We start from the raw sequence: 14,888 nt of genomic DNA, 5'->3' as shown, positions 1-14,888 counted from the left end.
AATCCTTGTGCCGCCATTCCCTAGTTAAGCAAGTTATATCTCGGTTTCCTCATCTGTAAAATGGGGCTACTGGGTCCTGCTTCTCAGGGGTGGTTTGGAGCACTGAATAAAGATGAAGTAGCTGTTTGGTTGCTAGTACTTTTTTTTTGTTTTTGCTAGTACTTTTTTTCAAAGATTTTATTTGTTTATTTGACAGAGAGAGATCACAAGTAGGCAGAGAGGCAGGCCAAGAGAGAGGGGGAAGCAGGCTCCCTGCTGAGCAGAGAGCCCTATGCGGGGTTCAGTCCCAGGACCCCGGGATCATGACTTGAGCCGAAGGCAGAGGCGTAACCCACTGAGCCACCCAAGCACCCCCTGTTGCTAGTACTTTTATTATTGCTTTAAAAAAAAAGATTTTATTTATTTACTTATTTGGGAGAGAGAGGGTGAGAGAGAAGGTGCGTGTGGGGCAAGGGGCAGGCCCCGGGGAGGGAGAGGGACAAGCAGACACTCCACTGAGTGTAGAGCCTGACTCAGGCCTCTATCTCACCACCCTGAGATCAAGACCTGAGCCAAGATCAAGAGTTGGACACTTAAGTGACTGAGACACCCAGGCACCCCTATTATTGCTATTTTTAATACTAATAGTCTGGTGGGAAGAGTCCATGTGTACATTTCAAAAATACAAAAGGAGATTGGAATTGATGAGAATGTGAGGCCTAGGATTCCACTTCTTTTTTTTTTTTTTTGGCCCAGTCAGCAGAAAGTCAGAGGCTCAAGAAAAGGATGGTGCCGCCAAAGCCGGTGCCCCAGTTGTGGAGCTGGGAGCAGGCCTAGAGTGGGGGCCGTGCAGGCTAAGTCCATCTCCTCTGCTCCCACCCCTCCCTTCCTACCCCTCCCTCCCCCCAGCCATGCAGGGGTGCCGTAACCCCTGTGAGAGGAGCCTGCCAGCTGCTGCCTCCTCAGTGAGACAGGCCAGAACAGGAGAGCCAGAGGTGGAGAGAGTACAGGGCATGGCAGGCTGGTTGCTAGGAGATCGGAGGAGGCAGCAAGGACCTGCTGGGAAGGAATGGTGGCCTGGTGTGGAGATGCAAGACATGTGGCCCTACATGGGCTTTTGTGGGGTTCTGGGCAGGGGAGGGCAGTGCAGTGATCATAAGCTCAGCTGGACAGGAGGGCTCTGGAGAATACGGCTCCTCAGAATGTGGGCTCAGGATGTCCTGTTTGGATCTTCTGTTTAATTCCTTCTTTGTGCCAGTCGGACCTGCGTCTGAATCCTGACTTACATGTGACCTTTGGCAAGTGTTGTGCTGCTGCCCTTGCGGGGCTTCAGTGTCCTCCTCCGTGCAATGGGCACAACACCCACTTGGAAAGCCGTTGTGAGAGTTAAGTGATATGATTATAATAAAATGCTCTAGAAAAAAGAAAAACAGAATATAATGAACGTTCATGACCACTTTTTAAGATTTTTTTTTTTTAAATTCCAGTACAGTTGACATACAATGTGACATTAGTTTCAGGAGTACACCACAGTGATTCAACTTCTCTATACTTTAAGCTGCGCTCTCCACCACTGTAGCTGCCATTTGTCTCCAGATGCTATTACAGTGTCGTTGACCATCTCCCCTACACTTGGCCTTTTATTCCCGTGACTTCATTCATTCCGTAAGTGGAAGCCTGTATCTCCCACTTGCCTTCACCCATTTTGCCCATGCCTCTCCCCTCTGGCCACTATCAGTTTGTTCTCTGTATTGATAGGTCTGATTCTCCTTTTTGTTCATTTATTCATTTTTTTTTCTTTTTAGATTTCACATATGAGTGAAATCATTTGGTATTTGTCTTTCTGCGTCTGACTTCTTTCACGTAGCATGATACCCTCTAGGTCCATCCATGTTGTCACAAACAGCATGATCGCCTCCTTTTTTATGGCCGAATAATATTCCATCGTACATATATGCCACATCTTCTTTATTTTTAATTTTTAAAATTAACATATAATGCATTATTTGTCTCAGGGGTGAGGCAGATCATCAGGCTTTACACACTTCACAGCACTCATCATAGCACATACCCTCCCCAATGTCCATAACCCAACATGCCACATCTTCTTTATCCATTCATCAATGAATGGACGCTTGGGTTGCTTCCATATCTTGGCTTTTGTAAGTAATGCTGCAGTAAACACGGGGGTGCGTATATCTTTTTGAATTAGCATTTTCATTTTCACTGGGTACATACCCAGTAGTGTGTTTACTGGATCATAGTGTATTCCTATTTTTAATTTTTCGAGGAACCTCCATACTGTTTTGCACAGTGGCTGTACCCATTTACATTCCCACCAACAGATTTATTACCACTTTTATCTTTATTATAATACTGATGCCCCTTATTGTAGAATGAGATGCATGCTGTCTGGATCAGACTCTGTGTGGATGAGATTCAGGGACTGGGGATCCTGGAGAAGGGCACTTCCGCTGCGGAGGCCTGTGTCAGCGGACTGTGGGGGCTGGCTGAAATGATTAGTGAAATTCCAGGGAGTACCTGGGGAGGGCATGGAAGTTCAAAGCCAGAGGGACACTTGGTAAGAGTGGAGGCTGAAGGGGTGGGACCTCTAATGAGAAACCAGGAAGGGTTTTGCGTGGTTCAGACCATAGGCTGTGAGTCAGCTGAAGGCAATGGGCCATTCTTATGTAAATAATATATGTTTCACACATCCACACAGCAGAAAATCAGCAAGGAAGTAAAACAAAACCCAAGTAAGCACAAGAGAAATAATTTCACTGTCAAAAAACAACATCTGGGAACATAATTTTTTGTATCTTTCCTTCCAGTTTTCTTTTTTTTTAAAGATTTTATTTGTTTATTTGAGAGAGAGAGAGAGAGAGAGCGCACAGGCAGGGGGGAGCAGCAGGCAGAGGGAGAGGGAGACAGAGAGGGGAGCCTGATGCGGGGCTGGATCCCAAGATCCTGAGATCATGACCCCAGCCGAAGGCAGATGCTTAACGCACTGAGCCACCAGGCACCCCTCCAGTTTTTGTCATTTTCTGTGCATGCACACATACATTTTATAGCAATGGATCCTATGTTATATACTGTTTTCTACCTGCTTTTTAGAATGTTGTATTGTGTTATGAATGTGATTACATACCATCGTAGAGATCCACAGCACTCTATTTTAACAACTGCATAATATTTCAGGATATTTATGTATCACTATTTGTATAACATAGCCACTATTTTTAGACACTTCTATTAATTCTAATTCCCACTTCACTCTGATATACAAAACTCTTGTATACACAAAACAAATGTTCTTGTAGCTATATCGTGGGGTCTGTGCATTGTAGAAGAAGAATTTCTGGCTTAAAGTTATGTATACTTTTAAGGCTTATAATGCGCTTTTCCAAAGTGCCCTCCAGGAAGATGAAACCAGCTGACCGTGGCATTGACCCTGTTCAAGTCTGCCTGACTCACTAGGTGCTCATTGCCTTAGTACCCAGACTTCAGTGGGGTGGTATTGGGGGAGAGGCTTCTTCAAAAGGACTCTGGAGAAGGAGAGATATCAATAGCTACTCTGAGGAGACTCTTGCAGAAGGAGGGCCCCCTGCCTGGGCTGGTGGCCTGGTTGTGGGCTGTCGTGGTGAGGGCTGTGTTGGTCATGGGAGGCTGGGCTGGGCTGAGCCATGGGTCTGGCTCCGCCGCCTGGCTCAGGCTGGGCAGTCTTGGCCCTGGTGTGATCTTGGGCTCAGCCTGGTGTGATCAGCATGGTCACCAATCCAAGACATTCATTCTAGAAGCCGGCACAGCCTCTCTGGCCATGCCGAAGGCCGTGTACATTCACGTAGCGCAGAGTGATTCATCAGAGCCAGTGGTAGCGGCCGTCGCTCTGACAGAGTGGATCTGCTCTCACCCATCCTGTCACTCGGCCTCTAAAAATACCTCTTGCCTGTTCTGAGTGACCGCACCACCAAGTGTCTGGAGGTGTAGTCTGTGGCTGTGGCTATGTGAGGGAGGGTATATGTGTGTGTGTGTCTGTCTGTCTGTGTTGGGGTGCGGGGTGGCATCTGGGACCCTCTTTGGTGGTTGGCATCTGAGCTGGGGATTTGGGGTGGGGGAACAAGAGGTGAGCAACTCCTCCTCTCCTACCTTCTCATGGCTGGGGACAATCTGTCCACTCTTGGGAAGTGACAGAGACAGCCTGTGGTGGCCAGGGCCAGGGTTGTCTTTCAGGACTGTGTGCTCACTCCCTGCTGCCTGGGGGGAGCAGGAAAAGGGGGGCAGCCTGCAGAGGCAATGTGACAAGGCAGGGAGCAGGCTCTGGGAGGGATGCAGAGCAGTTAGCCCATCAGTGATCAAATCCTATGAAACTGCATTTCAGATCATCATTTTGGGGAAATTTTTCACATAGAGTTCCTTTAAATTAGATACAAATACAGCTGATTTCTTGTCACGGGTGATTAGAGACCATCTAGCCAAGGTTTCTTGACCAAGTTGATCACCCATGGGGTGATTGACACATGGGCTTCATGAGGTCACTTGATGCCTGAAGTAACAAGAAGTGTGTGTGTGTGTGTGTGTGTGTGTGTGTGTGTGTGTGTGTCTGGAAGTGTGCCCATGTGCATTTTTCTGGGGGAGAAACTCTGCAGTTTTCATCTCATTTTCAGAGAAAACCATGACCCATAAAAGGTTAAGAACCACACTAGGCCAACCGCCTCCCATTAGAGGTAAGGAAATTGAATCCAGAGAGGAGAATGACTGCCTGAAATCTCACTGCCAAGATCAGAGTCCAGGTTTGTCGATACCGTCTCCCTCTGGCTGGCTCCCTGAGTTAGGATCCAGCTCCCGCAGTATGCAGAACCCCAGGTACTGTTTCCCATACCCTTCTGTCTGGCGTGGATCAACTGAACAGGCTTGATGCTTTCCATGGTGGTGGGCAGCTGGGCACTCAGTCCAGACAATCCTATTTCCAGGTGGTCTTGTAGGGAAAGACTCAAGGGCCATCTTCTGACTTGATCCCCTATAGGGCATCTTAGCTAAAGACATTAAATCCGCCTCTTGGATCTCGACACAAGATGTGCCCTTACCTTCTGAGAGAGGACCTGACACCTTTGGCCTGGAGAGAAGTCACTGGTGCTGTGGGGGAGTGGGCCTCGAAATACATGATGGACAGGCAGGAGGCCGTAGCTCATGGTAGGAGACAGATGCTGGTCCATTGTATATGGGAGGTCTTTAACTTGGTGCCATGGGAGTTTAGATAAAGAGGCATAGGAGGACTAAAAATGATAATTAACATTCACTGACCACTTACTATATGCCGGGCACTTTTCTTAGAAGACTTAACTTAGAGTATTAACTTCTTTGATCTTTATAATAACCGATTAGGGTTATTATACGTAAACTGAGGCCGAAGAGTTTAAGCACATTGGTTAATGTCTGAGACAGGCCATGGAGCCACGTCTTCTGACTCTGGAGTGTAGAGTTACTTTGGAACCAGCATGGATGGCCCCTAGCCTCGGTGCTGGCAGATCTCACCCCCGAGTGTGCATCAGAACTGCGAGAGGGCTGATCAAAACACAAGTTACTTCTCTGAAACCCCAAGTTTCTGACTCTGCAGGTCTGGGGTAGGGCCTGAGGATTTGTACACTAAGACATTCTCAGATGATACTGCTGTTCTGGGGAACATGCTTTGAGAAGCATTGTGCCCCGCATTCCTGCTTACTGATAGGAAGAGGTGAACAGGGGGAAGGGAAGTGGTTATCGATCTTGCCTGGATTATTGTAATGCTCTCTGGCCCACCACCAGATCCAGGTTTCTCCTACCGTCCAGTCATTCACTCCTCTCTAAGGACAAATTTATCTTCCTAAAGCCCAGCTCTGATCACGTCATGCCTCCACGCAAAGTCTTCCGGATTCTCTGCCATGAGGACCAGCGCCATCCAGTAGAACCGTCTGGAAATGGTGCACGTCTGCACTGTCCAATATGGTAGCCACTAACCACAGGTGGCTATGAATTTTACATTTTTTCCCATCTTAATTCATTTAAATTTAAATAGTCACATGTGGCTGGTTGCTAGACAGTGCAGGAAATCACTTGGTATGCCATGCCAGGCCTTTTTTTTTTTTAATGCTGTTTCCTCCACCTAGACTGTCCTTCTGCCCTGTCTGTAATGTTCAGCCCAAATGCTCCCTCTGCCTTGAAACTTCTGACACTCTGACCTCCCCCAGGCTCTTTCTCCTCTGAACTCCAAAACACTTCATCCTTTTCTTACAGCCTTTAGTACTTTTTGCCTTCTATTGCATTTGGCTGGTGCTGGTGTTTTCTCTAAACTGTGAGCTTTCAGAGAGCATGACTGTTTACTAGTGAGTTCTCGCTGCCTACCTCAGGTCCCCCCAGGCATGCAGAGGAGCTCGCTAAATCCCACAAACCTTTGCCCTGGTGCACTGGGGAAATGGAGAGGGATAACATGCCCTTCCTGTCCTCAAGCTGCTCACGGGCTCTCACGAGAATCTGATTCATGTCCAGAGAAGCAGTAAAGCCAATGGTTATTTTGGGCAGGAAGATAAAAGCCACAGAGGGCCGAGTTGGCGAGGGAGTCCGGCAGGAGCCACCTAAGCAGAAGGCTGTGTTTGTACACACAGAAGGCTTCTCTGCCCGGTCTGGCCTGGTACTAGGAGTGGGAACATCCACACATCACTGCCCGGCCGCCTCCTGAAGCTGGGGATTAGCCAGTGGTATAGCGACTGGTCGCACCATCTGATCCCTGCTATGGGTGGATGGGGAGGAGGTTGCAAAGACTGCAGAGCTCTGCCAGCTTCTGGAAGTAGAGCGTTGTCTGGGTGACACCTGGGCTGGGAACCTGAATATGAGAAAATGTCCGTTGTGGTCTGAGCAATGAGCAGCGGGTGAAATTCTGCTTGGCCTGGTGTGGGAATTTAGAGATCTTGGGAACAGTCCTGGTTGCCGTAGAAAGATGGTCAGAAAGAAACAAAAAAAAAAAAAAGAGAGAGAGAGAGAGAAACAGCATTCTAGCTTCAGAATCTAGTACTAAGAGGATTCCACATCCTGAAAATCTATAGCAAATATTCATCTCTGGGACAAAAATCTTTTCTTTTTTTAATTTTTAAAAAGATTTTATTTATTTATTTGTCAGAGAGAAAGCGCGCACAAGCAGGCAGAGCGGCAGGCAGACGCAGGGAGAGGAGCAGGCTCCCTGCTGAGCAAGGAGCCTGATGCGGGACTTGATCCCGGGACCCTGGGATCATGACCTGAGGCGAAGGCAGCTGCTCAACCAACTGAGCCACCCAAGCGTCCCCAAAAATCTTTTTTAAAAAGACAATTTTATTGAGGAGTGCATGGGTGGCTCGGTTGGACGTCTGACTCTTGGTTTCTGCTCAGGTCAGGATCTTGGGGACGTGAGATCAAGCCCTGCATCAGGGCTCTCCCTCTCCTTCTGCCCCATCCCCCTGCTCACTCTCGCTCTCTCTAAAATAAATAAATCTTTAAAGAATAAGTTTATTGAAGTTGCAATTGCAGCCAAGTACACAAATTTTAAGTTTACGCACACTTGTGTAACTGTAATCCAGACAACAACTAAAACACGGTCAGCATCTCCACAGTACATTTGTGACAAGCCAAATGTATACAGGGTTAAGGAGGGGAAAGCCACGGGCTCTGGAGTCAGGCGTGCCTGCAACTGAATCCTGCCCCTTCACCCCCACCCCCCACTAGCAGCGTGACCTTGGTTTAGTGACTTCATTGCTCTGAGCTTCAGTTTCCTCCCCCTGGAAAAGCAAGTGCGTCTCTAACCTCTGCTTTACGGGGCGGTAGCAGATTAAAAACGGAAAATGTATCCAAATTGCTAGGCGCCGCGCCAGTACGTAGTGGGGACTCAGCTGCTCTCCGCAACGATGATGTGGATTGATGGTGTCACTGCAGCATCTTCTGGCACACGGGACCGCAGACACGCTGCCACTCACTGCTTCCAGCCTCTGTATGACAGTCTCCAAGGTCTCTTCTGACTGCAAGGAGTCTGTGATGCTCTGGCGATGAGCAGACCTCAGAGGCCACCGCAGGCACCTGATGGGAGGCTGGGTGGCTGGGTATCCTTAGCGAGTGGGATGGTGGCCAGACCTTTCACGTTCAGGCCCCGGAAGTGTGGCTCTTGGACTCCCAGGTCAGGGCTGATTTCCCAGGGGCAGTTGGAGTATGGGGCTCCATTAAGAAATGTAGCCAAGGTGATGTTGGGGTCAGAAGAACACAGCCCCAAGAGTGTCCTTGTTTCCTGGTGAATTCTTACTCCCGGCCTCTGACTCTGGGAGTGAGGGTGACTCAAGGGACACACAGCACATACGCACATGTGTTCTGAGCTGGGCCCCCATGGGGAGAAGGATGCAAGTGAGCCCTGCCATCAGGCTGACAGCCGGCAGGACTTCAGGCCTTGCAGCTGGAGGGCAGAGTGTGGGAGGGAGAGGCCCTGAGTTTTCTTCTATCTGGGAGGGGTTGTTGCCAAGAGGAGGAGACCAGGAAGGACTTCCTGGAGGATGCCTGGATGAATGACCATGGGAAAAGGAGGAGGGGTCTCCCAGGCAGAGGAAAGAACAGGGGCAGAAGCAGAGAGGCAGGACTGGGCCGCCATCCTGGGAGCCTGCAAGCATTCATACTGACAGAGCTCCCCACGCAGAACCTGAGGATAAGACTGAGGAATCAGGTGAGATCAGCCTGTGAACGATCTGGGGAGTCAGGCTGAGGAGTTTGGCTTGCTATATCAGAGAACAGGGGACCCCTGAAGGCTCCTCCATAGAGGAAGCAGAGCAGGACCAGCTCCTGGAGATTTGCTCAGTGGAGACCAACAGGTACACATTCTTCCAGAGCTGCATTATTTTTTGGCCAAAGAAGGCGGACAAACGTCCAAGCTACTGGAGTGGGCCTTGAGAGCCCTTGGGACGCGCAGACCTGTGCAGAGGCCTGGCTGTGGGTACGGAAAGAAGAAGGAGGGGGGTGGGGGAAGGTGAGGCTCCCCCCTTTGCCAGACTGCATTCTTGTTGGAGAAGCCAGAGAGCCGCGTGATAGCTGAACTACAAATTCAGAGGCGGAGACAAGGGATGTGTGGTCTAGTAGGCCAGAGGAGGGACAGGCTGGGTAAAACACGGGTGGAAGAGGCAGGGGGGGTGAACTTCCTGCGGCAAGGCCACTTTGAAGGCTTAGGAGAGATTCAGGGTACTGCAGGACACGCTCAGCCCTTTGTAGGTTTTCTCTCATGTCCTCTTCCTAGGCTCTAGGAGGTGGTGCCAAAATCATCCCCATTCTACAGAGGTGAGAATGGAGGCTCAGAGAGGCCCTGCCCAAGGTCACACAGCTCAAATTCATGAGCGTCCCCCATCCCTGCCTCTGGCCCCCTCCGCAGAGGTAAATGTTGCCCTCATGCTCTTCGGCAACACCACACTAGGTCTAGAAAAGTACTTTGTACTGTGTGACCCGCCATGCAGCTCTGTCATCATTCCACACCAGAGTATGACCTAATGCGGGAGAGTGCGGCTCCCACGGTCTGGCCTGGAAGATTCGAGGGAAGGGTGGTCCCTGGGGACTGCAGCGCGTTGGGAGCCTTCCTGGAGGAATCTGAAGGCCAGGAGATGGGGGCAGCGGGAAGGGGGAGGTCCCTGCCAGGTGAGTGCTGCCTCCCGTCTGCCTTGCCTGCTACACGCAGGCAGACGCAGCCCCCTCCGCAGTGTCTTCCAGAGAGTGCCAAAGACCAGTGAGCACAAGCTTGTTATGCAGACTGTCCCAGACCTGTGTGTTGTGCTGCTCTGGAAAGTTTGACTCTGGTAGCTTCCCCCAGAGACTGGCCCAGCTCTCAGCTGCCTGGGGCTGCAGCTCAGCCTACCCAAGCCCTGCAGCCCTCTGGGGCCAAAGCCAAATGCCCTGCAGCTTTCTTGCCCTGGAATACCCTCCTCTCCACGACCTTGCCTTTAACCAAGCTCAGTTTGGGCATCCCCTCCTCCAGGAAGCCTTCTCTGAGCTCAAGGGGCTGGGTTAGGACTTCAGACTATCTAAATCCAGACTAAATTCAGACTATCTAAATGATAAAGGAAATGTCATGTGAGCCACATTTGTAATTTAGAATGTTCTAGCGGCCATGTGAAAAAAGAAAAGCAAAAAGAAACCAATGACATATTCTAATGATCTATTTTATTAACTCAATATATCTAAGATACTTCAACACAAAAATTACTGAGCTCTATTACACTCTTTTCCAATTAAATCTTCAATGTCCAGTGCCAACTTTAGCCTTACAATACACCGCAGTTTGCATCTGTCTCGGTTCAAGGACTCAGTAGCTGCATGCGCCTGTTGGCTGCCGTAGTCATCAGCACAGCTCTGGGGGCAGGGAAGAGAGCATAAGGATTGACGCTCAGGTTTTGGCATCAGACAGACATGGCAGTCACATCCTGGTTCTGCTGCTTCTTCGCTGGGTGAGCTTTGGGAAGTCATTAACCCCTTCAAGCATCACTTGTTTTAGCTGCGAAAGGAGTGAATGATTTCGATGCTAGAGAATTATTGTGAACATTCTACAAATGAATGTGTGTCTAGTGTCAGGTACAAAATAAGTCCTCAGAAAATGGTGGTATTCATCTCACAGTGTGCCCTCTGATGGGCTGGCTTATGTGCCGTGCTCTCCCACTGGACTGACACTGAATCCAAAGACGGAGGCTATCCATTCCTCTCGCCTCCCCTGAGTCTAGGGCCCAGCTTAGTGTGAACATTACTGTTTGCTGAATGAAAGAGAAGACCTTGGGCTAGGAGAACTAACCACCCACCCTGCTAGCCCGGGAACCAAGGGGCCCCTGCTGGTGGGGAGTCATGAGACCACTGACTACTTGGGGTGACCTTGACAGAGGCCACTGAAGATAAAAAAGAGGGTAGGAGGGGCCCTGCTTGAAGGGTTCAGTGTCACCTCTGCCCCAGCCTTGGGGGGGGGGCGGGGTGGAGGCCATTGCTGACACTGTGTGCTTTGGCGTCCCAGCCAATGGGGCAAATCATTTCCATCCTTCTGGCTTTCTGATATCCTGGCCCTTTTCCATCAGGCTCCTTGGAGTTAAAATTTAAGAGAAAATAATTTATCCCACCTCCTGGGCAAACCAGAGAAGGGAGGCAGGGTCCTGTCCCTTCTCTTCCGCCAGCATTTGCTGACCCCTTCCCCATCACACCAACCCCGTAACGGCAGTAGGGCAGGAAGAATTTCTCCCATTTTATAGATGAGGAAACAGGCTCAGAGAGGTCAGTTCTGCCCAAGTAACATAGACAGTGGTAGAGCCAGGGCTGGAAGCAGAATTCAGGGAGAACCAAGGGAGCTGGAAAGACCTTCTTCCCTGGGTGGGCTCTTCTTTGTCCACCTGGGCCCCTAGCATTTCTCCAAGGGGGTTTTTAGGAGAGGTGGTGCTGGGTTAGGTCTTGTTCCTGTGCCTCAGTTTCCCTGCCTGGGGAAGGAAGGCAGCAAAGGAACTGGAGTATTAACTTCAGCTGACGCCCGTGAGGAGCCATGCGTTCGTCAGAGTACCCCCAGCCCACCCTCCACCAGATTTCTCTGCAAAAGGTTATTGCAGGGTCAAGTGGAACATGGTTCAGAGAGCTAGTGTGACGGAGCAGGTATAACCTTGCACAAGTCACTCACCACTCTGGGCCTCAGCCTGCCTGTTTATAAAATGGGGATGATATTATCTCACAAGATGTTGTGAAGATCACACACAAAAGAACTTTGCAAACTGGAATGTGCTAATAGAAATACTGGTCAATACTAACCATAGAAATAATGACCACAGTAGAAGAAGCCCATGTTTCTGTATGGTCCCACTGACCTGAAGGGAATTAATTGGGCCTTTTGAGTATAAATCCAGAATGATGTCTGGGAATGTCCTGCCTTGGTCTTTGGAATGTAGCTCAGATTCTTCTGGGAAAGTGAGAGGCTCCGTCTAGCTGAGGAGGGTGGGAAAATGGCCCTGACCCAGGAGAGGAGGGTGAAGGAAGGAAGGGGAGGAGGATCCAGAGAAGGAGACTGAACTAGGAGGAACATGGGCTTTGGCCACATGCTCTGTCCTGCCTATAGGAGCCCAGGGTTGGGAAGGTCAGTGAACAGAAAAGGCTTGGAGTCAATCTGGAATAAAAATAGTGGCCAGCAGGAGTCAAGGATTTCTTACCAGATGTGTAAAAGAAACAGCAAGTTCATCTGATATGACTCTGGAGTTTTACTGATCTTTTCACTCATTCCTTTGAACGAATGTGCAGTAACTGAACTCAAACAAACATCCCCAGTGGCAAAGTGACTTGCCCAAGGCCATACCCTAGAGGGCCTGGTGAGTTCCTGACAGGAATTTGGGAAGCTGGAGAGTAAAAAGTCCAGAGGTGAAGGAGGACATCTGTTAAGGAAGTCTGCCCAGCGGGACTCTGGTCGTTCTGTGAATTGGCTCTGGGCTGCTTTGTCTGTCTTCCCGGCTCCTGTCTGGAGCAAGGGCATGTTCTCTAGGGCTGGGAGGAACTGGCTTCCTTCTGGTGTCTGCCCTCTCCTGAGCGTAGTGGACAGCACAGAGAGTGAAGGGACTGGAAGCTACATCTTGGGAACATCTGGTGGAGTTTTGTCATGTTTAAGTTGGAGAAGATAAGGCTTGGTGTGGGGGTGTTCTCTGAAAAGTGCTGGGGAGAAGGCATGGCCTCATTCTCTGGAGGCCCTATTGTGATATATTAGGACCTAGGTTGTAAGGTCACCAGGAGGGAGCGGCCACACATACACTCAGAGACAGGGAGTAGAGTTGGACAGTGGTGAGTTGACACTGAGGGACCTTGCAGGGGTGAGGGGGGGTACAGATGGCTTGGCTCATGTCTGGGCTGCCTCCCAGCTTTGGGCTTCTGTGGTTTCCACTGCAGTGGAGTCTGGGAGGCCTAGAACAGTGGCTGCCATATAGTAGGTACCAGGGAATTATTTGAAGAGTGGAAAATCTGTGTATGCCTGGGGGGGAAGAGGCTGAGGAGTAGGGGTCATGTGGGCTACAGATGATACCATGGGCAGAAGTCTTTGGAGATTATGCTGGGAGTTACCCACTGTCTTCGCTGGGGTTTCCACCATGAAATAGGATCCTAGAGATGAGTATGTCCAACCCTTTCTTTGATTGTTTGCAAACTGAGGCCCAAAGCAGGAGAACAACTTGCCCCAAACTATTGGCCAAGACAGCGGCAGAACTGGACCAGACCCCAGGCCTTCTGGCTCCCACAGTCCTCTGCCATTTGAGGTCCGAGCCTGTGGATAGAGGGAGCTGGAGGTGTGGTGGTTGGGACCAGCTTTTTGAATTAGTTCCCCTAAGAGCTTTCATGTGGTTTTTGAGTCCTACCCTCAGTGCCATAGACCCCTTGGCTACCCCGCCCCCTACCTTCAGGAGCCTAAATGCACACCTAGTGCGTGCTCAGGAACATCCAGAAAAAACCATGTGTACACAGGCCCAGTCCCCAGTTATATTTAGGGTCACTGCCACCAAGGCACATATGGGCAAATGCACACATAGGCTCAGAGACCCACAGGATCCTAGAAGACCTTTACACATACCTCCTCCCTGGTCGGGGAGGAGCCCTGAGTCCCTGGGAGATCGTGCCCTTCTTTGCTGCTGGGGATGTGAAGGTATCCGGCTCTGCTGGGGAGGGGGGCTGGGAGGCCCACTGAGTCTGAGTCACCCCTTCTGAGTCAGGGATCCTCCCCTTTCTTCTCCCCTCCCCCTTCCCTCTGGCCCTGCCGAGCTCCCAAGAGGGGTCTTCCCCTCGCTAGGGCCCGAGGGTGGAGTGGGGGTGGGATGGGGGCGCCGCGAGAGCGCGGGAGTTGGCTCCGTGGCTCCATCGCGGTCCCGCAGGGGTCGGGGAACGGCCGGTGACAGCGCCGGGGAGGAAGTGGCCTGGGAGACTGAGAGAAAGAGAGAGAGAGAGAAGCAGAAAGAGGAGGAGAGGGAGGCTGGCCGGGAGGAGGCGGAGGCAGGGGCAGGGCCGCCGGAGGGAGCAGGCAGGCGCGCGGCGGCCGCCCCTGGGCTGGGCGCGGAGGCCGAGCGGGGGCGGGGGCGGGGGCTGGCCTCGCGTCGGGCGCCAGGCCCGGGGCTGTGGGCACGGTGCCCAGCCCCCGGCGCACGCCGAGCCGCTGCTGCCGCCGCCGCCGCTGCTGCAGTCGGCATCCATCAGCGGGCGGGGGTGTCGCGGAACAGGCTGCTCCGCAGAGCCCGCCGCGGCCCCGGGCGCCCGCCCCGCCCCGCGGCCTCCCGGCCCCGCAGGAGCCGACGGGGCGCCCCCCGCCCAGCCTGCCCAAGATGGGGCACCCCGGGCTCAGGTAGGCACATGGTGGGGGGGGTCAGGTGGCACGGGGGGCTGGGGACTCAGTACGTGTAGGCCCGGCCTGCGACCCTGGGGAGGACCGGGGACAAGACCGGGAGGAACTGAGTTTGCAGGCTGTTGACTCCCTGGCCTGTGTGTGTTGGTGGTGGTGGTGGTGGTGGCAGTAGCGGTGGTGGTGGTGGTTGTGGTGAGATCTGTGTTGTTCTTCCCTGCCTCCCAGGTCTGCAGCCTCTCCGAGGCCTGGAGAGAGAGGTGGGCAGGCTGTGGGCTGGTGGTTACTGTTGGGATGAACGGTTGCTGGGTGCTGGGCTCCCTGGCGGGGCCACTCTGTTCTTTGAGATCGTTCCTGCTGCCTCGGTGGAGGCCAGGGGCTCCCTGGATCTTCTTGTCTAAGCTTCAGATGCCGCAAGCCAGTCTCTTGGTTAGAGACTAGGGTGCTGGGCAGCTCCTATCCTCTCCCTCACCCTCTGGTTATAGACCTTTTTCCACCCTGGCCTCACTTCCCACTGCATCTCCCCTCCAAGTCACCCAAAGCTGGGTGGATGGGTGGAGGT

General features: G+C 51.7%; 1 protein-coding gene across 16 annotated transcripts in view; it reads left to right on the top strand.

Annotated features, from left to right (window-relative positions):
- The window catches only part of EPB41L1 (erythrocyte membrane protein band 4.1 like 1), a 122,292-nt gene that overhangs the window by 37,915 nt on the left and 69,489 nt on the right, over nt 1–14,888 (top strand). The window contains exon 1 of one of the 16 annotated variants that reach the window (XM_044263101.1): nt 14,254–14,329. The exons of the other annotated variants lie outside the window; for them this stretch is intronic. The gene's annotated coding sequence lies outside the window, so the exon portion shown is untranslated. Of the gene's footprint in view, nt 1–14,253; nt 14,330–14,888 lie in introns of those variants that run through there. 16 annotated transcript variants of the gene reach the window in all.

Source organism: Neovison vison, chromosome 8 (genome assembly GCF_020171115.1).
Source record: "Neovison vison isolate M4711 chromosome 8, ASM_NN_V1, whole genome shotgun sequence".
In the NCBI taxonomy this organism is placed as follows: domain Eukaryota; kingdom Metazoa; phylum Chordata; class Mammalia; order Carnivora; family Mustelidae; genus Neogale; species Neogale vison.
This window is presented reverse-complemented; position numbering and strand designations above follow the sequence as displayed.